This window comes from Saccopteryx bilineata, chromosome 1, assembly GCF_036850765.1.
Source record: "Saccopteryx bilineata isolate mSacBil1 chromosome 1, mSacBil1_pri_phased_curated, whole genome shotgun sequence".
Taxonomy (NCBI): Eukaryota; Metazoa; Chordata; class Mammalia; order Chiroptera; family Emballonuridae; genus Saccopteryx; species Saccopteryx bilineata.
The window spans coordinates 45144862-45168063 of record NC_089490.1 but is presented as its reverse complement, the minus strand read 5'-3'; the positions used below and the strand labels follow the sequence as shown (position 1 = coordinate 45168063).

Sequence of the window (23202 nt, the reverse complement as noted above, 5' to 3'; positions counted from 1 at the left end):
CTAAATCTTAGTGGTTTGATATAACAAAAGCTTGTTTTTCCCATTGATTTGGCACGTTCACCGGAGGTCGGTGGGGGGCTCTGCTCCTCATTGTTCTCATTCTGTTAGCATCAGCAGGAAGCGCCAGGGCAGAGGGAGAAAAAAACTGGCCTGCTGAGCACAGGCCCTTTGGTGCTTATACTCGGCAGTTATTAATGGTCATTTCTCTTCATATATTATTGACCAAAGCCAGTTGCATGACTATGTCTAACCTAAGAGAGTGGGGAAGTATAATCCCAGCAAGTGCCAAGGAGGAAAACCAGAAATACGTGATGAACACTGATGACCACCTCACTTGATATTCTCCAGGCTTAGAAATATCTTTGTGGTCTATGTGACAAATGCTGACTAAATAAAATGGATACTTATAACCTGTGATGTGTAAAAAAAAAAAAAAAATAGGTGTGGCCATATGCTGATTTCAACTGATGTCTTCTGAAATTCATCCTATTATTTACTATGATATTATGCATACATTTATTTACCCATCTTGAATATATTCTCTCACGACCCTTTAACAAGCTTTTAATGAGAGGCTACTTTATGGAGATTAGTGTGCTACGTGCTATTTAGGCCAAAACTATTATAATACATAATGCCTGTCAACTAAAAATTTGGAGTATTTATACAGACATATACTATGTGCGTGTGTGTGTGTGTATAACTAACAAATGTTTCTATTATGTATATGTGTGTATACATGTATGTGCACTGTTTAATACATGCTTACTCCTTTATTCAGTCAAATAATAGCTTCTACGATTTGCACTGCGCTGTACTGAGAACTATGGTAGAAGGGAGCATACGACTGATGAGACCCTGATCTCATGGAGAGAGGATAGAAAATAACCATGGAATAAACAAACGAGTAAGATAATTCCAGGTGATATGTATCGGGAAAACAGAATAAAACTGGGTTCTGTAAATGAGTAACAGGTGGAGTGTAGCTGTGTGCTTGTCTTCTTTTGTTGGTCCCTTGAGACCCGATGTGTAGCCCCCTGTCCACACTGCGCTTGCAGCCCAGGGGCCTCAGTTATTCCAACTGCATCAGCGGGATGCATCCCCCCATGCAGCTGGGTTAGCTTTGCCAATGGAAGGCGCCTACAAGAGATCAGGCAGGTGGAGAGTGAACTTGGATGAGGTATTTATCTCCCCAGCATTCTCCCTGCTAGACAGCACGCCTGTGTCCCATACCAGGATGGTGGCTTCCCTCTCTCCTCCTCCCTCTAATAGCCATCTCACACCAAATCCGCATTTTCTAAAACTACATATTTCACAACTTCTTCAAATTATGCCCTTCCTACACCAAAAGTAAGCAGAGCTTCCTAGTATAGTTGAGCAGGTTGGGTGAGCCCTGCCTGAAGTCCCGGCCACGAGAGAAATGGCAGGTGAACCCTGCCTTGCTCTCCACACCCACACAGTCACCAGGGGAGAGCTGAGCCCCCCAGAGGGAGGGGGCTGAGCCCACCGGAGGGAGGCAGCCTCTTCTTGTCTGTGCAGTTCTGTGCCTACACATCTGTTTTCTAGCAAACGTTTCTTCCCATACTGACATATTTTCTTTTTAAAAATATGTACTCGGTATTCACTTAAAACTTAACACAGAATCATGCACACATTTAACCTATTTTAAATATTAAATGTCTCATTAGGTACATTTTTATAATAAGACACATGGTAATAATGAAAATACACCCTAATGCCTCTCCAATTTTACATTCATCATAAGATTATTACAAGTAACATCAGTAATGCCTAAGGATTGACCGGTATCATTTATTATATGCATTGTATTTTATGTAGGCATGTCTTTCAAGAAGATTAAGAAAAATTGTTAATTAAAAGTATTTTAAAGGAATTTGCTCTCCTATTCTATGTAGTAAAACAAGTAACAAAATAATCTATTGCGTGTTGAGCAATATAAAATACTATATTGAGTCTATCAGTTTGCAACTTCCTGTCATTTAATGGGCTTAATCCATTTAAGAATTTGGATTTGCAATTTTACAATTCAGGGTTGTAAACCCAGAATAGATCACAACTTTGCTGTTCAAATACTCCATCAGAAAGTCAATATACCCAAACAATTTGGGAGCAAAATCACCATGACAGCTACATTTTGACATTTTTGATAATTAACTGCTGTTTTTGAAAAGGAAAAATTGCTTATTGCCTATATTATATGGTACATGCTGACCAAAGGTGAACTGCCTTACAAAGCAGCCTGCCTCACCCTGCTCCTCATTGACAGCCAGCCTCCTGGTGTGGACAGAATCACTGGCCAGTTAGAAGCATTGATTCTAAAAGCAGTTCTAATTTTGAGAACAAGTAAAATTCAACAAATTAAAGAGAAAGATTTGTTTTTCAAACAGTGGCTGCTTCTGAATCTTTATAAAACATTTTTTTTTCCCCCACAGAAATTGTAAACTCTTACCTTTCCAAAAGTGCTGAGTCTAGGGGGAAAAAAATCTGGAATAATTCAAAGGGAAATGTATAAAGTTTTCTTTGCTATATAACTTTAAAATGAACACAAAATCAACAATACTGTTCTTAAAAGAATCTTGCCCTGGCCAGATAGCCTTGTTGGTTAGAGCATCATCCTGATGCACAAGGGTTGCGGGTTTGATCCAGGGTTTGGGCACATGCAGGAACAGATCAATGCTTCTGTCTTTCTCTCACCCTCCCTCTCTCTCTCTCAAATCAATAAATAAAATTTTAAAAATACGAACCTTGTGCTGCTTTGTCACAAACATCATAGTTTCAAGTAGTTAAGCAGAGCCAGAAAATAAAACCAAATTCAAAATTTAAAGTTTAAATTATGAGTGAAAATTTACCTCTAAATAGCTCAAGTTATAAATGAAAATTAATTACTACAACAGTGGTAGGTAGTTTTTTGCTTTATTTATTTATTTATTTTTAATAGAGACACATCAATATTACTTTAGGAATAACTGCATTATGTGAGAATAAGTCACCTAGACTTTATCTCAATTCCTTGAAATATTATATTTATTTTCTGAATCAAAATTTAAACTCACCTCTATCTTAATACACATGCATTTTCCTTTTAGTACACATTTTTTTCTTTTCAATACATGGCTTTAAATATCTAAGATTACTTTCAATATTTACATAAATTTACATTTAATATTTGCACACACTTGTCATTTGAAAGTAGTATTCTAAATTAGTGCAAACACAATTAGATAAATTGTCCATGGATAATTATTAATATTCAGGGAGACATTCAGGAAAATTATAATTTATAAGCATCTAATTTTAATATTTAGTACTCTGTTACTAGCTTTTGATTCTAAGTTATATATTTTTGTCACTTTTGATGTCTCCTTACAAAATACCAAGTAATTACTAATAATATAGCAAAAGATAATATATTTTTAAAAATCCCTCCATGATTCTAAAAAAACTACCTGTACATGTGTGTTGTTTGATAAATATTACAATTAAATGTAGCATAACTATAACACATATATGTTACAAAAAATAACAAAGTATTTTATTATACAAGTTTAAATACTTTGACATTCAAATAAAAAATTCTGAATGCCAGAACACATGTACAATGTACTAAAGATATTGGCTTCAATTGAAAATGATACACAATCGAATTTAGGATAATCAATGCTGGGTGTTATTTATAGGCTGCTTGTGGAGTCTAGTCAAGGGAGTGTTCAGAAGATTATTTCTAATCCTCATATTAATGAGAGCAATAAACACAGACTCAGTTGCCTCTGTGACTCAGTATTAAGCAAATGTGTGGTGACCTGCGCTGGCCTTGCACACAGAGTAGCAGACTGTCCTGGGCTGCAATGATAGCTATGATGAAAAATGCCGCAAAGACCTGCACAATGAAAGAAACTCGTTCACACTGGCACCATATCAGTGTCTACTGTCATTTTTCAACATTTTAAAGCACTGTCCAGAAATCAACTAAGGAAAAGAAATAGAACTTGAAAACCACTGTCCACACGTAAATCTACCCATTTCTGAAAGGTGAGGCATCCACTGGCAGAAAGGATGGTCTTGTAGAACTGGATCACATGTAATGACGGGAAGTCAGTGTGTAGTTCCTCCTGGACCTGGGGCCCTATGCCCAGCTCAGGAATCTGACCTGGAATTGGGGCAGGAGATACTGTGGAGGCAAGAAATCAAAGGGTTGACTTCTGGGCAGCAGAAACAACAGAGGAAAGAATGAGGGAGCTCAGAAGAGGACTTAAAAAAATTAAATAAAAAATTAAAAAACAGCAAATCAAACCCTCCTATCTTGCAAAAAAAGAAAACCTGAAATCAGTCTTTGTTCCCAAACTGAGAATGTCAAGCTAAATTTGGAAGTCTGTGGACCCACAACTTATAAAAAGACACAATCTTCCTTGACTGTGAGCCCCTGGATTCGTGACATGTAATAAGAGATCTATATCTGGTTCTTAGTTTGAGAGCAATAAAAGTATCTATTGTTATGTTAATCAGGTGACTTTTGGAATGCACGAGGGATGGGTGATATTGCCAGGGGACTCAAATTTGTCATTACTGGTTGCTATAACCATCTTTTCTGACTGAGACACAGCTGATATACCCACAAAAATGTGAACAAGTACAAGTTGTGACCTTGCAGGAACTGGCTAGACTTTCTCTTGTCAAAGCCATGATTATCAAAGTCTAAATTAGTTTCTATGAACACAATGTCAAAATCTCCTTCTCATGATTTCTGCCCTTCTGTCTTAAATATTACAGATATGAGCTTTCCCTGAAGTAAGACTTCACTGTGAGCATCAAGGAATCACAGTGTAAAGTGGAACTTTCTCACTCACAGAAAGGATGGAAGTTGAATCAATCCCCAGTGATCAATGATTAAATCAATCATGCCTTTTAATGACACCTGCATAAAAACTCAAAAGGACAGTGTTCTGAGAGCCTACAGTTGGTGAACACAAGAAACTGAGGGCAAAGTGGTGCCTGGAGAGAGACTGAAAGCTCCAGGCCTTTTTCCTATACCGTGTGCTATACATCCCTTCCACCTGGCTGTTCCTGAGTTATATCCTTTCATAATAAACCAGTGATCTAGTAAGTAAAGCATTTCTCTGAGTTCAGTGAGCTACACTAGCAAATTAATGGAACCTGAGGAGGGGTAATTAGAACTTACAGTCAACAGCGAGTCTCTCAAAAGCACAGTGACAACCTAGATTTGGGATTAGCCATCTGTTGTAGGCATCTTGTAGAACTTGGCCTCTAGCCTACAGGATCTGAGGATATCTCTGGATAGATAGTTCCAAAATTGTGTTTAAGTGTGGAACACGCCACTGGTGTGGGAGCAGTGCTTGGATGTCTGTGGAAAACCCTCCCACAGGTTGGAATTGGGAGAATGCTATAGAACCACACACACTGTTCAGCTGGGAATTAAGTGAACTGTAAAAGGGGTTCGGGTAACTTCTAATTCTGCTGTGTACTTCACAGTTCTCCAGCAAAGGTGGGCTCTGGAGAGCTTCCTGTTCAGAGCCAGAACTGTGTAATGCATATAACGTGGGACAGAAGAGCAGCCACTAGGAGGCATTTATTCCCAAAGTCAATGACCCCATTCCAGAACTTCTCTAATCTGCCAGATAATTAGATTCAGCTGTTGGCAAGTTTAACACCAACTACAAAATCTAGGGCAGGTTCCATAGAGGAGGTTCTGCTTTCTTCTCAAGATAATTCTGTTCCTTGTTCCAGCTCACTGTCTCCAAAGGGCAGGACTGAACTGAATACCCTCTTCTGTGGGGCATTTGATTTCCTTCCTTGTAGACTAGCTTTGCTTTAGGTAGCTCAGGTAGGCAGTGGTTCAATCCATACACGCAGAACTCTTCCATTCAAACTTAGCCCCTCACTATTCCTTTTCTTCACAATTTCCTTTCCCTCTAAGTTTAGAGTTGTGTTCCACTGGAGCCCAAAGAATACTGGCACTGGGATTTTTCAGTATTTTCTTTCTAGGATGTGACCTGGAGGGGTTACCAATGCGTCTCCAGGCTAAACAACCATAATTATTTTTTTTAATATTTCGCACTTTGTGATGTGATTCCTTGATGCTCACAATGAAGACTTACTTCAAGGAAAGCTCGAAGATGTAATATTTAAGAGGGGATGTCAGAGCCTGACCAGGTGGTGGCGCAGTGGATAGAGTGTCGGACTGGGATGCCGAGGACCCAAGTTTGAGACCCCGAGGTTGCCAGCTTGAGCGTGGGCTCATCTGGCTTCAGCAAAAGCTCACCAGCTTGGACCCAAGGTTGCTGGCTCAAGCAATGGGTTACTCAAGTCTGTTGAAGGCCCATGGTCAAGGCACATATGAGAAAGTAATCAATGAACAACTAAGGTGTCGCAACGAAAAACTAATGATTGATGCTTCTCATCTCTCCATTCCTGTCTGTCCCTGTCTATCCCTCTCTCTGACTCTCTCTCTCTCTGTCTCTGAAAAAAAAATTAAGAAGGGATGGCAGAAATCATGAGAAGGAGATTTCAACATTGTGTTCATGGGAACTGCGAATCATGGCTTTGACAGGAGAAAGTCCATGCAGCCCTAGGTCACAACTTGTACTTGTTCATATTTTTATAGGCACATCAGCTGGGTCTCAGTCAGAAGGAATGACTATAGCAATAATTGGGAGACAGGTAAAAACTAATGGGACAGAACGGCAACCTTCAGGTTGCCAGCTGGCTCCCCGCGCTTCTCAGCAAGGTCAAGCACTTTTTCTCTTATAGCTCACCCCTACTATGTATGTCTAGACCAAAGTACATTTCAATGAGCTACTCCTATGCTGGGTAAAACAAATTTTTTTCAGCAGTGTGACTGTACATTTTTCTTGACTTTTCTTCTTATCAAGATGATGACAGCATATATGTGAAAACATATGGTATTAGAAAAATAATCTACAGAATTTAAACCCAGTAAGATTATGTTCTGACACTTTTTTAATTGGTGTGTAAGTTATCTTTCCTGATTTACAGAATAAGGTGTAGAGCTGGTATAGTGGAAATCCATTTTGAATTGATAAAATATTCATCCCTCACCTCTGAATTGAAGAGTTTTCAGTATGATAGCAAATTAAGCGTTTATCGGAAAATTAAGGAGAAAGGTTAAGTCTTTAGGTTATTCTCTTGTTTCGCCCAGAACAGCAAGAAAACCTCCCAGGATATCAAACCATTTGACTATCTTCTGCTTTTTTCTCTGTATGTTCCTTTCTCTCTTCTCTCACATCTCACTCTGACCATGTAGACTTCACTGTGACTTTTATTTCAATATGCTTACTTTATCAGTGTTCGCAATGTTAACACTAGTTTAATTTTACAGTGGTTTTACTTCACCTCCTTTGTTTGAGGCAAACAAGCATGCATGAGCATGCACACACACCCACATTATTTATTCCGGAGGGAAAAGTGGTCTTACTCAAATACGACTAAGGACCATTGTGGATGAGCATGATATTGGCAGAGAGGTTTTCTGAGTTCCAACAATCTACCGTGTTTGGGATATTTAACACTAAACAGCAGGAATCTGGTTTTTAGCCATTTAACAGCTATCCCTCAGACTCAAAGTCCTGGATCAAAGTCTGTATTAATTTTTTTCTCTCTTCAATGAGTAGCACTAATATAATCCAACTAACATCGACTTCCTCTTCTCCCACAATGATTACTTTATAAATCCCAGTAATGCTACCGATGCCCACCCACAATTAGTGTGATTAGTGAGGCACTATATTGATCTCTAAAGGCAAATATGTGGCAATTAAGAGATAATTGGTAAGGTAAAAATGTTAGAGAATACTAAAATTACAACTTAAAATCAAACATGCAACAGCACTAAAAAGTTTATAAAGAGGCAAGCAGGGTAAACAGCTAAGGACAACGACTGACTAGAGAGTGTATTTTTAGATAGATAATTGTAATTTGTAATACTTCAAAGCTGACAAACTGTGATTCATAACAACCTGTATTCAGTGTTAATAGGTTTCATTTTCATCTCTGGCTCTTATCTTATGTCTAGTAAAGCCCACAAAGTGAAGAGGTTTGTATTAGGTTTTTGCTTTGTAGACGTGTCTTTATAAAATTATTAAATAATTCGAAGATATGTTAAAGTGTTCCTAAGATCTGCAATTGTTTTCAATGGCTAGCTACTTGATGGTAACAGCTCTGGTATGACTATATTAAAATAGATTAAGGAAAAAAACAAAAACCTTCATAGACACAGACAATAGCATGGTGACTGAGAGAGGGGAAGGCGTCAAGGTAAAAGCGGGGACGGGGGATAAACTGTGATGCAAGGAGACTTTCTTGGGGTGGTGAACACACAATACAATAGGCAGATGGTGGATTATAGAACTGTACACCTGAAACTTATACAATGTTATTAACCAGTGTCACCCCAATAAATTCAATTAAAAAATAAAATAGAAAATAGAAATATGATTGGAAGATGCCTATGGAACTGTTTTGAAGCTAAATTTAAATTTTTTTATCCAGTTGTATGTTTCTGTAATGGAGGTAGAGCTGGTAGACATTACTTGGAGGAAGTGGAGCACCTAAAACCCCCTCAGACTTCCTCACCACTGGTATCTGGTCTTAGAAAATCCAAAGGGAAAGTTATTTTCATTCAACATTTTTGAGTCAAACTGTCCATTTCAGTTTCCAATGTAATGCAGATAGTCAAGCACAGAGAGGTAAGTCTCTACAACAACTGAATGCTTTGCCAGATAATTGCTAATAACAGTCACTAAACACATATTACAGAGTACCCACTGTATGCCAGGCACACTGTATGCCAGACAGTATGGTTGGTTCTGGGATGCTTAGAACAGCTCAAACTCAAGAAGAGAAAAAAGGCAAGAAAGCATATAGAGAAACAGTGAAAACAGACAGACTTACTAGGGTACATAAAAGAACACTTCACATAGACGTGGAGTCAGAAATGCTACATAGTGGAGAAAACTCCAGCACTTGGTCTACTCTCTTCACAGATTGTCTGCCCTTCACCACTTTCTGTTGTAGCTTCTGTCTCTGCATCCTCCACTTACTCCCTACTACCCCATTCTTTCTAAGTATGGAGATCCCAGATGATATGCCTTTAACAGTAATAAGTACATATTATCAGAATGTGAATTCCTTGAGGGCAGGAATTATTGTCCATTTGGGTCATTATTATATTCTTCAACTAGAACAGTGCCTGCAACAGAAGTACACACTTGATAATCTTTTTTAAAATAAATAAATATTAAGGACCCAATAAACAGCCTTCTTATTCCCTTCCTCTATCTTTTTCATAATTTTATCCAGCTATGGAACTTCTATCAAGTTTATTCCCCAAAATTAACATATGTGCCAATCGCACGCCATAAAATTTTATTCTAGAGGTATTTCCATCTATCGATAATTTTTAAAAATCCAAGGCATGTTTCAGAACATTTATATATACATCAAGAAATGTATCCTAGAATGACATCCACTAATTATTAGTAACAAATTCATCAGCATTATTAAAAAATGAAAGATTATCCAATTTGTCTGTGAATGACCAGCCTTAAATTCCTCTATACATGGTCTATTAATTACAAAATAAAGTCATTTTTTTTTTTAGCCAATTCTTAAGATATTCTTGTCAGGGTTTTTCTGCTCTTTTATATTTCACAAGCATATGTAAATTAGAGATTTGATATAAATGCCCTGTATTTAAATATACAACATTAAGTATTTCTCCTGAGGTCTTACTATGCTCCCTTTTAAATGCGGGCATAGTAACTGTCTGATGAAATTATTCAGAGATTCTTATTTTTGAACTAGAGAAAATTAGGTTCCTTAAGGTCAGTGCATTTCAGCTTGATGTTTTGAACAGCATTTATACATGAATACATAAAATTATAACTACAAAAATCTAACCTAAAAGTTAAAAATATTAGGGTCAAAAATAAGTAACTTCATTATATTAAGATTTATTTCTATTTTTCGTGGCTTCATACGAAAAAAGGGGTCACTGGGTGGCCAATCTTTGCTTTGGATTTTTAGTAGATTCTGGTCTTAGAGCTCACATTGGTTTTTCTTTTAATCCACTCTGACTTTCCCAATCCTGACCTTTACTTTCATATAATCTAAATACATCAGACATCTGGTTTGGGCTATGCTAACATCATTTCCATTTGTACATCTTCAGGCAAGCTTTAAAGAAGAGAGAGAAGATAATTTTTAGGTTCATGATGAAAAACAATTCTGAGTTTGCTAACAAACAGGGGGATGGTAAAGGACAAATGCTTGAGCCTTATTCACTTAAAAAGTCAGTAAAAACATGGTACGAAAGAGCTGCAGACCAGGAATCCAGGAAGCTTGGATACTACTTATGGCTTACAGTTCTCTAAGTAACGACCTGTTGGGCTCTGGTTTCTTACCTATAAAACAGGGTAATGAACTGACTAATCTCTAGGGTCTTTCCACCAGCAATATGATTCTGATTCCATGAAATGTTTTTTATCTCCTAAAATCTGAGAGGTGACTATATCAATCATGATACAATTTTCACTGTGTTTCAAGTTTTAATAAGCTTCTCATGTGTTAATTATAAGTTGTTATTTTAATTTGCAAAGCACTCTAAAATGAATTTAAAATAAAGATATATTTAAATAGTCTTAGAATAGAATATATGTCTAAATAACAACAGAACTTTCCTTAATGCTATCACTTAACATTATTAAAACATTACTTCTTTGTCCTTTTCTCAGTAGGTACAGAGTAAGAAACCATATTATTAGAAATGAAAACTCTAGAAAATAATAAACTATATATATTTCACTAGGACATTTCTAGTTTATTTTATTGAGACAATTACTTTTAACAAACCAGGGTCACCCTTCAATTCTGTTTTAAAGTGGCCACTTGAAATCACAAATGTTGAATCCCTCTGTCTTGAGAAAAGACATTTCTCATCTGGCCAATATATAATATTAATAATGGTTAAAAAATAAAAATACAAAGATAACTGAAGATGTTTATAATAAATTGGAAAATAAAAACTTAACTGCATAAAAGTGGTTTGACTTTTGTGGGGAAGGAAGGGCATGATAAAATTGTAAAAGTAAGTTCATTTCACAATTACATTTCTTCTGATGAAAAATTTGAAACTGTTCTGGAAGTATGGATAAAAAAGTATAAAAATACAGACAGTAAATAAATTATTGAAGATAACTATGATTATAAACATGACAAAAAATACTATTTGTCTTTAAACATCTGCATCTTCATGTGCTCATACCTTCATGTGCATACATTTGGGAGTTTCCTATTTCTGAATTTACACAGCAGTAAAATCAAGTCTATCCTAATTTAACAATATTTGTCATCATCTACATATCTTTGACCATGAAAATATTATTCATAATTTCTTCAAATATAAAAATAAAACTTTGCAAAGGTAGGCTGAAATAGTCTGTTCTTTCTTCAATGGCTGAACTAGATATTGCATACCAGGGATTTACAGTCTTGGAGCACTTTAAAATGATTCCTCAACTTTCCAATGCATGATGCATGCCTGTCCCATTAACTTTAGTTTTAGTCATCAAACATGATAACCATCATAATCTTCAGTTGTCTCAATTGAACTTTTATAGTATTTTCTTATAGTTTCAAAGCTCCCTCCAGTGCTAAAATGACCTGTCCAGATTCCTTTTGATGTCGCCCTTATTCTGCCCCAAATCTTCTCTCTTACCATGAAAATGGACTTTCACGGAAACCACATTTCTTTCAAATCATTTCTTGCTTAAATAAAAGACTAACCTTTTACAAAAGTTCAAGACAATTTTTCTTCCTTCCTAAAGAATGTACTTACTACCATGTTAAATAAAATGTCTTTATTCTTCCTAATAATCTTTATTGTCATTTTTTCACACTTCTCCCCTTTGTGATGTAAAATCACCTTCCCCCCCCCCCAAAATTTTTCTTATAGAAAACTAATTTGTAAGTGAAAAAATTCTGATATATCTTCAAGGAAAGTGCATGTTGTTCTCAATCTGGCATACAAAGTATTAAAAGGATGAAAACAAAAGCAATTTGATTCTATGGCAGCTGCCTCTATTCTCTACCACATTTTACTCCCATTTGATGAACAAAAGTGCTCATCTTTAATTCATGGAGACTTGTCTGACCAGGTGGTGGTGCAGTGGATAGAGCATCAGACTGGGATGCAGAAGACTTCAGTTCGAAACCCTGGGGTCGTTGGCTTGAGCGCAGGCTCACCTGGCTTTAGCAGGGGCTCACGAGCTTGAGCACGGAGTGGCCGGCTTGAGCGTGGGATCATAGACATGATCCCATGGTAGCTGACTTGAGTCCAAAGGTCACGGGCTTGGAACCCAAGGTCACTGGCTTGAGCCCAAGGTCACTGGCTTGAGCAAGGGGTTACTCACTCTTCTGTAGCCCTCCCGGTCAAAGCACATATGAGAAAGCAATCGATAAACAACTAAGGTGGTGAAACAAAGAATTGATACTTCTCATCTCTCCCTTCCCGTCTGTCTTTCCCTATCTGTCCCTCTCTCTGTTTCTCTCTCTCTCTCTGTCTCTGTCATACACACAAAAATTTATGGAACCTCTATTGATGAAGAGCCCACTCAGTTAGTGCTATACTAGTACCTAGGGAGGTAGCCCTGAACTGAAACAGCCGGAAACCCTGGTCTGAAGAAGAGTTCCGTTTACCAGGGGAGCGTACTCTTTGCCAGGGTTTAAAGAGTGATGAAAAAGGTCAAAGATATAAAATGCACCCCAGATAAGTGTTATGAGGGAATGGCGCCATAAGTTATTATAATTGGTAACAGTACCAGCCTGATGCACTGCAAGATGCTGCAATTTCTCTCCTTACTTCCATTAAACAAATTAAGCCAGAAAATAGAGCTCTCAGGCTCTCGAAAAAAAATTTAAAAAGCATTATATGGACATTTTTTATATATATTATATTCTTGATGACAGAATGATTTATTGGAATTCTTTTCTTGCTCCCCCTGTGTCTCTCTTTCAAACCAAGCTACTCTTTCTAAGTTTTTGGTTTTCACTGTTAGCTGCACACTGGAATCGTACGGTGGAATTTGCAAAGCCCAGGTCTCATCCTAGTGATTCCAATTTCATTAGGAAAGATTTTAAAAATCTGTTGTGTAGTCAAGATTAACAGGCACTGTTTTATGCAGTGCCTTCTAGAAATTCAAGGACTTGATGAATGACTTGATTTATTGTATGTATAATTGGTTAATAAAGAATAAGTAGATATAAATGTTATCCATGGGTAAAGTTTTAGTTTAGACATGTCCTTTCTCCTAATTTTCCATAATTCAATGATGCAGAAAGATTTTAATGTGGTAAAAGTTGGATAAAATAAATTCAAATTTATTCACTTTAGGGGCTAAATTTTGAAAAGATATTCTCTGAGAACTTTCAAATAATGAAAAGCTATCAATAAAGAACTGGTTAAATAAATATTGTTACATGCTTACAGTGGAATAACATTAAAAATAATATGGTCATTTTAGTCTAGCTAGGTGGGGGCACAGTAGATAGAGCGCTAGCCTAGGATGTTGAGGACCTAGGTTCGAAACCCCAGAGTCGCCAGTTTGAGTGCGGTGAGCTCATCTGGCTTGAGCATGGGCTCACCAGCTTGAGTGAAGGGTCACCGGCCTGAGTAGGATTTCATAGGCAAGACCTCATGGTCACTGATTTGAGCCCAAAGGTCACTGGCTTGAGCCAGGAATCACTGGCTCAGCTGGAGCTCCCTAGTCAAGGCTCATATGAGAAGCAATCAATGAACAACTAAAGTGATGCAACTATGAGTTGATGCTTCTCATCTCTCTCTCCCTTCTTGTCTGTTGATCCTGTCTCTCTCTCTCTCTCTCTCTCTCTGTCTCACACACACACACACACACACACACACACATACACACACACAATGTCATTTTATACATTCTAAGTAAAAAGGTGCCCAGGATATACTGTTAAATAAAAATTAATCAGATTGCAGAACAGTTCAAATGAAATGAGTTCTCCATTGTAATTGGGTGTGTATGTAAGGATGTTTATAGACATACCTGCAAATTTGTTTATATATACAAAGAATGATGACTAAATCATTACACTCTGCAGAATGTGGTTAGGGTTGAGGGAAGAGTCTCCCTTTTCATTTATCCACTCATATTTGCTTAGCTTTTTAGAAAGGAATAATCACACACTCTTATTTAAAAATGTTAGGGTTCTGATTTCCACAAATTTTTACAGAGTACACTAACTTGTCAGTTTATAAAGAATACAACATCTCTTCCTTGACTCCAATCATAAAACAACTATAGAATTTTATATAAGATTGTGCAGTGTCGGAAAGAAATTTGGCCAAGCAGCAGTCTACTTACCTGGGAATTTAATCTGATTTCTCTAGCAATTAAACAATATCCTTCAATATCATTCAATAATGTATTTCCCTACTATGTAATCAAAGGAGAAACCTACCACATATTTAAACACACAAGTTCACAGTCATATATTCCATACTGAAGACCCTTAATAATTTTGCTGAATTTTGTCTAATCAGTCAATAGCATCTGCCTTTATTCAGCCAAAAGTAGCCTTTCAATTCTAATTCACTCTAATTCTTTATTCATCACAGGATACACTAATACATATTCAACATTGTTTGAGTTTATTATATTATGCAGTTAGCTGTAATAATTTTACAAATCATTGCACAGAATTGCACAATAACAAGTAAGAAAATTGTGAGGCAGTCATGTCTAAATGCTCCAAATGTCTTTATTCAACAGAGTAACTCTTCTAGGTTTATATATAAGCAGCCATACTCTGTCAGATTAAATGGTAATGGTAGAGCAGTTTATTCAATGTGGTGATTAGGGATATTTCTGTCTTCTTCCCATTGCTCATGTTAGAGTAAAAATATATGAAGAATACAAATTATTAACTGCCATTCATTCATTCTCAAGTTCCTTTTGCCTTCTTTCTCTACCTCTAATCAGTTTAGATGAAGTTCATCTTGAAATGGGAGCATCTTAGGATAGAAATATGGCAAAATACGCAGAACACTGGCTTCAAATCTAAACAGACTTAGAGTATATCCTGGTTTGTCACTTATTGGGTAAGCGAGCTTCACCCAGTTTTCTAATAGGTGAAATAATTCAATAATACCTTACTTTTCATATCATTTTATCATACAGCCATCTATGATGTCACAATGTCTATGATCTGTGGTGATCTAGTTGGTAATCAATATTAATACAACATGCTGCTTTTATAAAATGATGCCATTAAATGTATCTATGTAAAGTACACATCGAGATTAATATAAAAGTTACCAGGCTGATGTTAACAAGCAGAAGTGTTTGGGCTACTACTGTTATATCTTGAATTTTATAAAAGGTTATTCATTAACTTAGTGGACAGATTATCAGCTATCTCCATAAAGTGCTATTCTGCTAATGACAAAAGAAAATATTTCAGATTTGTTTATTCAATGTGGAGCAGAGATTGATGTGGACATTTCTAAGGACTGCATGAGCTTTATATATATATAATTTTACATTTGTGTTTTAATGTGTGCTATAAACTTCCACATTTGATGGACCTTTAAATATGTACCTACATTATTAATGAGAAGCTGAGATAAACGACATTTGTATCAGTATATATACAAAAGTTTCTTAGAGGAGAAATATATTTTGATCTGAACAAAGTTCATATCTCAACTGGCTGAATCAATTGAACACTTACCAAGTCTCCACCTAACTGATCAGACATATAATGGGGTCTATGGTTTCTAAAAAGAAGCACCAGAAGCATCAGCAGACAAAAATCTGTAGAATAATACAGTATGGAGGACAATGACATGGCTGACCAAAGTCATAACATTCAAACTAATGCAAATTCTTAGTTTTGAGTGTTTTACAAAGTCCTAATTTTATATTAAGGTCTTTTTTTCCTCCATTTCTTCAAATTAAATTATGTAGAAATGCAGATATTCTCTTTAACAGCTAGACTAGTTTGTGCCTTTGCATCACTCTCAAATTTTATTGTAGGATATTGTAATTTATTATGTGAATGAACACCGGTGTCAAATATTTCATTTAAGTGACTGTGTTTTCACCTGCCATGATAAACAAATATTCTAACTTAATAGAACACCAGTTGTCTAGTAAATCATTTTTCTCAATAGTATTTATACTTAACTTCCTGCTTTACAATCTTTTGACAACTATTTATCTCACCTGTTTTCTCCCTACAACCCGATTCAAACAAAAGAGTAAAAATAATAATTCATTCATCAGACAACTGACCCTCTCCTGATTTCTTTTTTCATAAAAACTCCTATATAAAGTCTTATTACTTCCATTTACAAATAATAAATTGAGCTCTGACTTGGGCATCATCATATAGATTTTCCCATACGATAGCTAGGGAGGAAGGTGAAGGGTGGATAAGCTCAAGCAGGGGGACAGTTAGTTGTCCCACTTAACAAATCCAATTGTTAAACCGTGTGATAATTCCAAAATGAAAGATAACAAAAACCTCAGAAGTGGAATTAGTAATCTGTTCAAATTATTCCCACTTAACTCACTAATACTGTAAAACACATACTGTATATCACAACTTTCTACAAGTAGTCACTCATGCATTCACACACATGCCTCAGAGTGTTCCTGAAACACCTTCCAGGCATTTCACACGCCTAAGCAGTACCGCACCATCCCTGAAACACATAAACTCAAATTGTTCTAGAACATTCTTCAAAATGGAAAAATTTAACATCTGAAAATAAAGGGTAGTGAGACAAGGTGTGAAGGCCACACCCTTAAGGAGATTTATAGCAATATTTTCTTGTGTATAAAGAAAGAGGAAAATGCAGAGACCAGAGCAAACTTTTATATTTTATTAACTTATCATAAATGATCAGGTCACAAGTTTTAAGTCGCTAGACTTCCTCATTGGAATTAACCTGAGAATAAATCCCAAATTAATACCAAACTGGTTACTGGATCAGCAAGGCCTATTTTTCCTCAAGGCAAAGATAGAGACTTGACTTTCTTTATGATGAATGTACTTTGAGCTGGCCACCAAATGTTGCGTAGAGAACTCAGGACATTAGAAGTGTTTTGTATTCCTCATCACATGGCAAGCCCCAACCTAGTTCTCAATACTAACTACTTAGATGATAGAATTTACCCAACAATAAGATAAAACGACTTCAAACGTGAAATGTGTGAATGCTTAACAGGACAAACCTAAAAACCCAACAAACAACTTTCCAGAAGGCAAAGGAAAAAAGGATACGACGACAAGAAAAGGCAATTTGGGGAAAAATATATATACATATGATTAGCTGAGTAATTACCCAAGCTGAGCAGAAGTGAGAATCAGTGCTCCTTTTCTATGCAGAAAAAGCATTAAAATATTTCTAGCTATGTGACTTCCTAAACCCCACTTTAAGTAGTCACAGAAAGAGGCACAGCTCCTTTAGTGTCGTGTTCTGGAACTTGTCCTGTGATTGTTACCAACAGGGCTGTCCTCAACACAGGGCGGTGATGTGGTTTGGGGAAATTGAGAAAACTGTGCCCCTATCTTACTTACCACCTTGTACTCTGAGGAACATCCTCAAAACATTGGATCACTGTGGGATCTGAAATTTTAATATTAGAATTCTAGTTCCTTTGAACTGAACAAAAATAAGAGTATTATATGAATTGTTAATAGTTTTGGATTTAGTCATAGTAGCAGAATTGCCATTGCATAAATAGACCACATAGTAGCCTGTTAAGAATGTCCTACAGAAGTGGTGAACAGGGGCTCTGGTCAGGTAGCTCAGCTGGTTAGAGTGTGATCCTCAATATGCCAAGGTGGCGGGTTCGATCCTGGTCAAGACACACACAAGAATCAACCAATGAATGCATAAATAAGACGAGCTTCAAATGAGTATTTCTCTCTCTCTCACTCTCTAAGATAAATAAGTATATAAATATTTTAGAAGAAGTGGTGGACAGTTCACCGTGAATATGTGATCACGTTGAGCAGGGTGTCTTGTGATCTGGAAGGGAAGTTGCTGAGGTCAGCAAAGACGGTCTGAGAATAAAAGGAGGAAAGTCTTTAATATTAATTTTATTTAACTCCCCACTTATTCCAGTTGCCAGCAAAGTAACATCAATGTTTTCTCAAGCTATTATTATTTTTTTTTGTATTTTTCTGAAGCTGGAAACGGGGAGAAACAGTCAGACAGACTCCCGCATGCACCCGGCCGGGATCCACCCGGCACGCCCACCAGGGGCGATGCTCTGCCCACCAAGGGGCGATGCTCTGCCCCTCCGGAAGGTCGCTCTGTTGCGACCAGAGCCACTCCAGCGCCTGGGGCAGAGGCCAAGGAGCCATCCCCAGCGCCTGGGCCATCTTTGCCCCAATGAAGCCTCGGCTTTGGGAGGGGAAGAGAGAGACAGAGAGGAAGGAGAGGGGGAGGGGTGGAGAAGCAGATGGGCGCCTCTCCTGTGTGCCCTGGCCGGGAATTGAACCCGGGACTTCTGCATGCCAGGCCGACGCTCTACCACTGAACCAACCGGCCAGGGCCGCTATTATTTTTATGGAGCACTTACTATATCTTAGGCATATTCCCATATTTTATTTCATTTAATTCTCAGTCTTCTCTCTTTTTTTAATCGTGACTTTTTTTCAAAAAAGATTTGAGAAAATATTTGCTATAAAAAGGAAAGAAATTTTGATATATGCTACAACATGGATAGATCTCAAAAGCATTATGCTTGGTGAAATAAGCCAGACACAAAAAGGAAAATATTGTTTGATTCAACCTATATGAAATATCTAAGATAGGCAACTTCATAAAGACATAAAGTAGAATAAAGGTTACCAGGAAATAGGAGGAAAAGGGAAGAGGAAGTTGCTCAATGGGTACAGAGTTTTTGTTAGGGGTGATATAGGTTTGGATATAGATAGCAGTGATGATTACACAGCATTGTGAATGTATTTAATGCCACTGAATTATACATTTACAAATAGTTAAAATGATCAATTTTAAGTTATGTATGTTTTACCACAATAAAAAAGTTTGAGGGAGGACACAAAAATGTGTATAACAGAGTGTGTGTGTGTGTGTGTGTGTGTGTGTGTTAGTATGTGTGTGTGTGAGAGAGAGAGAGAGAGAGAGAGAGAGAAATAGAGAGAGAACTGGAACTAAATAAAAATAAGAATGGGAAAATTAGTCCTGGGTGGTTGGCTCAGCAGTAGAGTGTAGGCCAGCATATGGAAGTCCTAGGTTTGATTCCTGGTCAGGGTACATAGGAGAAGTGACCATCTGCTTCTTCACCCTTCCCCTTCTCTGTCTCTCTCATCCTCTCCTGTTACCATGGCTCAAATGAGCAAGGTGGCCCTGTGCACTGAGGATGGCTCCATGGCCTCGCATCAGGTACTAAAATAGCTTGGTTGCTGAGCAACAGAGCAGCAGCCCCAGATGGGAAGAACATCAGCCCCAGACGGGGGTTGCTGGGTGGATCCCAGTCAAGGTGCATGCTGGGATCTGTCTCTCTACCTCCCTGCCTCTCACTTGATTAAAGAAAATTGGAAAATAGGCTGAAGTTGGATACATAAACATAAAGTATGCCATTAGCTCTAATATAGTGGTTAAAGATAAGATGCAATTTTTGTTCTGATTTTCTTAGCAGCCAAAACAAAAATTTACAGTATCCATAAAATAACAAACAACACAACTCCCTGGAATAAGTACTGGTTAATAAAAAGGAAAAAAAAAAGTATCATCAGGTATTCTCATAAAGGAAATCTCATGAGATTCAATGGCCGGTTTCCTCAACTGCATTTACACAGTAAAAACCAAAACAGGTTCCTTTTCATGGCTATTTGGGTAAAATGACTATTTTTTATATTTGTGGTTCCAACTAGACAAAGTGTAATATGCAAGCAGAATTTCGATTTTGAATGATTCAATACCTGCATGAGGAAAACTCCTTCAAAAATTTGCCACCTCCTTTTCATAAGCAAATTTGGTTTCTATATTTGCTAATGTAGTAGGCAACCTCCTTTTATGGTAAAAAAGAAATCGATAAATGTGATTCTACAAGAGCCCAAAATTGCAGTCTACATTTGTGAATCACTATGCTCAGCAGAATTCATACCACAGCATGATGTGTAAAGGTGAGTGAAATTACCTGGAAATTTTAATACCGTATTAGAAAAATCAGAGTTTGAAACATTACCTTTCTTTAGACAAGAAAGTGGCTTAAAGAAGGAATGTATTCAAGACCAGGGTTTTGGTTAACAACATCACTGGCTTCAGTGAGACCCAAGAGAGTCACTCCTACGTCAGCTGTGCATATGTCCTTTTATCCAGGATTCCAGGAGGATCCTGTGAATTATACATGCAAACCATCACCCACTAAGCTGAAATATATCCCAGTAAGAGCAAATAAATATATACTTTTTTTTTTTAAGTCAGAACACTTGGTTAGTTTGCAAACAATGGGCACATGTGTCTTTCTGGTCTTGTTAGCAAGAAGAAACATAAATATGAATTAATTTTTAAGAAGAAAGACCAAATACAAATTCACAAATGCAGTCCATTTTACTGTGTAAAAAGGGTCACTTGGTGCTGGCTATTTAGGCTGTAAATCTAAAAGTCAACTACAAAAAGTAGTAATTTGAAAGATATTTTATTCAGTTTTACTGTTTACTCTCAGAATAATAAAGCCTCATTTATATTAAAAACACCTGTGGAATGAGTTAGTTCTCATAAATAAAATTTTCATTAACTAAAATTTACTATATAAACACCAGGAGTTTATTCATTTAACTGGGTTGAAAATCTTTTTCTATTACATGTACCACTAAATTATGGGGGTCATATTTTTTTAAATAAAGTTTTTAATTTGGAACAACCTTAGGTTTATAAAAAGCCACACATATAGTAGAAAGTTTCCACTTACTCAGTCTCCCCTAATGTCCTCTCATACATAAATTATCATACTACTAATAGATTACCATCAGTGCATGATTACTACCTAAACTACAGACTTTATTTGCATGTCACCAGTTTTTCCACCAAGAATTAAGGTGAATGGATCTTTTTTATTTTTTTATTTTATTTTTATTACTTTTCTGATGTGAGAAGCAGGAGGCGGAGAGGCAGACTCCTGCATGTGCCTGACTGGAATCCGCCCCACATGCCCACCAGGGGGCAATGCTCTGCCCATCTGGGCTGTTGCTCAGTTGCAACCGGAGCCATTCTAGTGCCTGCGGTGGAGGCCATGGAGCCATCCTCAGCGCCCGGGCCAACTTTGCTCCAATGGAGCCTTGGCAGCGGGAGGGGAAGAGAGAGAGAAAAGAGAGGGGTTAGGGTTGTGGAGCAGATGGGCGCTTCGCCTGTGTGTCCTGGCTGGGAATCGAGACTGGGACTCCTGCACGCTGGGCTGACGCTCTACTGCTGAGCCAACCAGCCAGGGCCGAATGGATCTTTTCTTAAAGATTCATGTTTCAATATTAAGAACATCAATTCTGTTATAGCACAATTTACTGATTTCTTTAGGGTGTTTCTTTAGGGTGTTTGAAAAGAAGGAACGTGGACAACTGGAAAATAGCTAGGACCACCTACACAGGGCAAACACATGCCATGATGCTGGCTTGTTACACTCCAAATTATTGTTTAAAATAAGGCAGACTGTCTCATGTCATTAGACTGATTCTTCTGGAGCAGCCTGGCCAGAGATGGAGAGAAAGTGGAGGCAAAGATAAAAAACAAATGTGAGAAGATTGGGTAAAGAAAAAGAATATCATCCTCGGAAGGAAAAAAAGCATGTAACATTAGCAAAAAATATGTAACATTAATCAGAACATCTTGTAAATAGAAATGTTCTCAACATATAGGTGGACAGGAGTTCAGAGTATTAAGAAAACACCAAATAACCGCCACATATAAAAATAGGAAGCCTTGAGTTTGTGTGTATAATTTAGAGATATTTTTGCCTGGTTGTAATTGGTATTATTATTAATATTATAAAAGCCCAGCTTCTCAAACAGGATTAAATCAAAGTAGTATAAGTGGTTCTGCACCTAAGTCACTAGGACAGCAGTCATTTACTGAGTGGCCACTGTATTTAAAGCACTCTGACAATCCTGCAGGATGCACAAAGGTTATCAATTTATGATGACCCTGACCCTCATACAACCCAAAACCATCAAAAGAGGATTTTAGTTTTAAAGTGTAGCATATTTTATGTTTTCTAATATTTTATTTGGATTTGAGAGGCTAGCAATCTGAGGCTTTTCCCTAAAGGATTAGATTTTCTCCCTAAAGAGCAAATAATGAATATGGTGCCTTGGATAGATCTCAAAGCTATTTGACAAAATGAGATGGAGACTATAACAATTTCCCATTTGATTTTGGTGGTGTTATAGAGCAAGATGTTGGTATTTCATAGTCCATAAACATTAGCTATGAACGTATCTATTTAGCTCTTTAAATACAAACATCTAAGGATAAATTGATACCTTTATTATAAAGTTTTATATTTAATCTCATTTAGTTTCATTGTTAGTTTCTCAATAAACTTTTATTGAGAATATTAAAATTATTCTTTTTATTAAAGTATAGAATATTGAAATTATTATTTTTATTAAAGTATACTTTATATACAATATTATATTAGTTTCAGGTGTATAAACTAATTATTTGTCACTTATATCCTTTAATAAGTGATCACCATAAATCTAGTAACCGTATTTCACCGAACAAAGTTATTACAATATCATTAGCTATATTCCCTATGCTGTACATTACATACTGTGACTTACTTATAACTGAAGTCTGTACTTCTTAATCCCTTTCACCTTTTTTCACTTATCACCCCACTCCCTTCCCCACTGGCAACCATCAGCTTGCACTCTGTGTCTACAAGCATCTTTAGTTTTGAGAACTAATTCATTCTAACCTTTTTACTTCAGATTATAAATGTTTCACTGTGTTCTTTACTCTAAAAATTTCTGGCGAGGTGTTAATTTGAAAAAGTCCTTGTACCCACTCCTAAATGTTTTGGGGCAAAGAGATCGCTAACTTTCTGTTTGTCAGAAGAAATATCTAGTTGGGCATTCAAAGTT

At 36.9% G+C, this 23202-nt stretch overlaps 1 protein-coding gene across 43 annotated transcripts in view; it reads right to left on the bottom strand.

Annotated features, from left to right (window-relative positions):
- The window catches only part of RIMS1 (regulating synaptic membrane exocytosis 1), a 477491-nt gene that overhangs the window by 424335 nt on the left and 29954 nt on the right, over positions 1-23202 (bottom strand). The window lies entirely within an intron of this gene.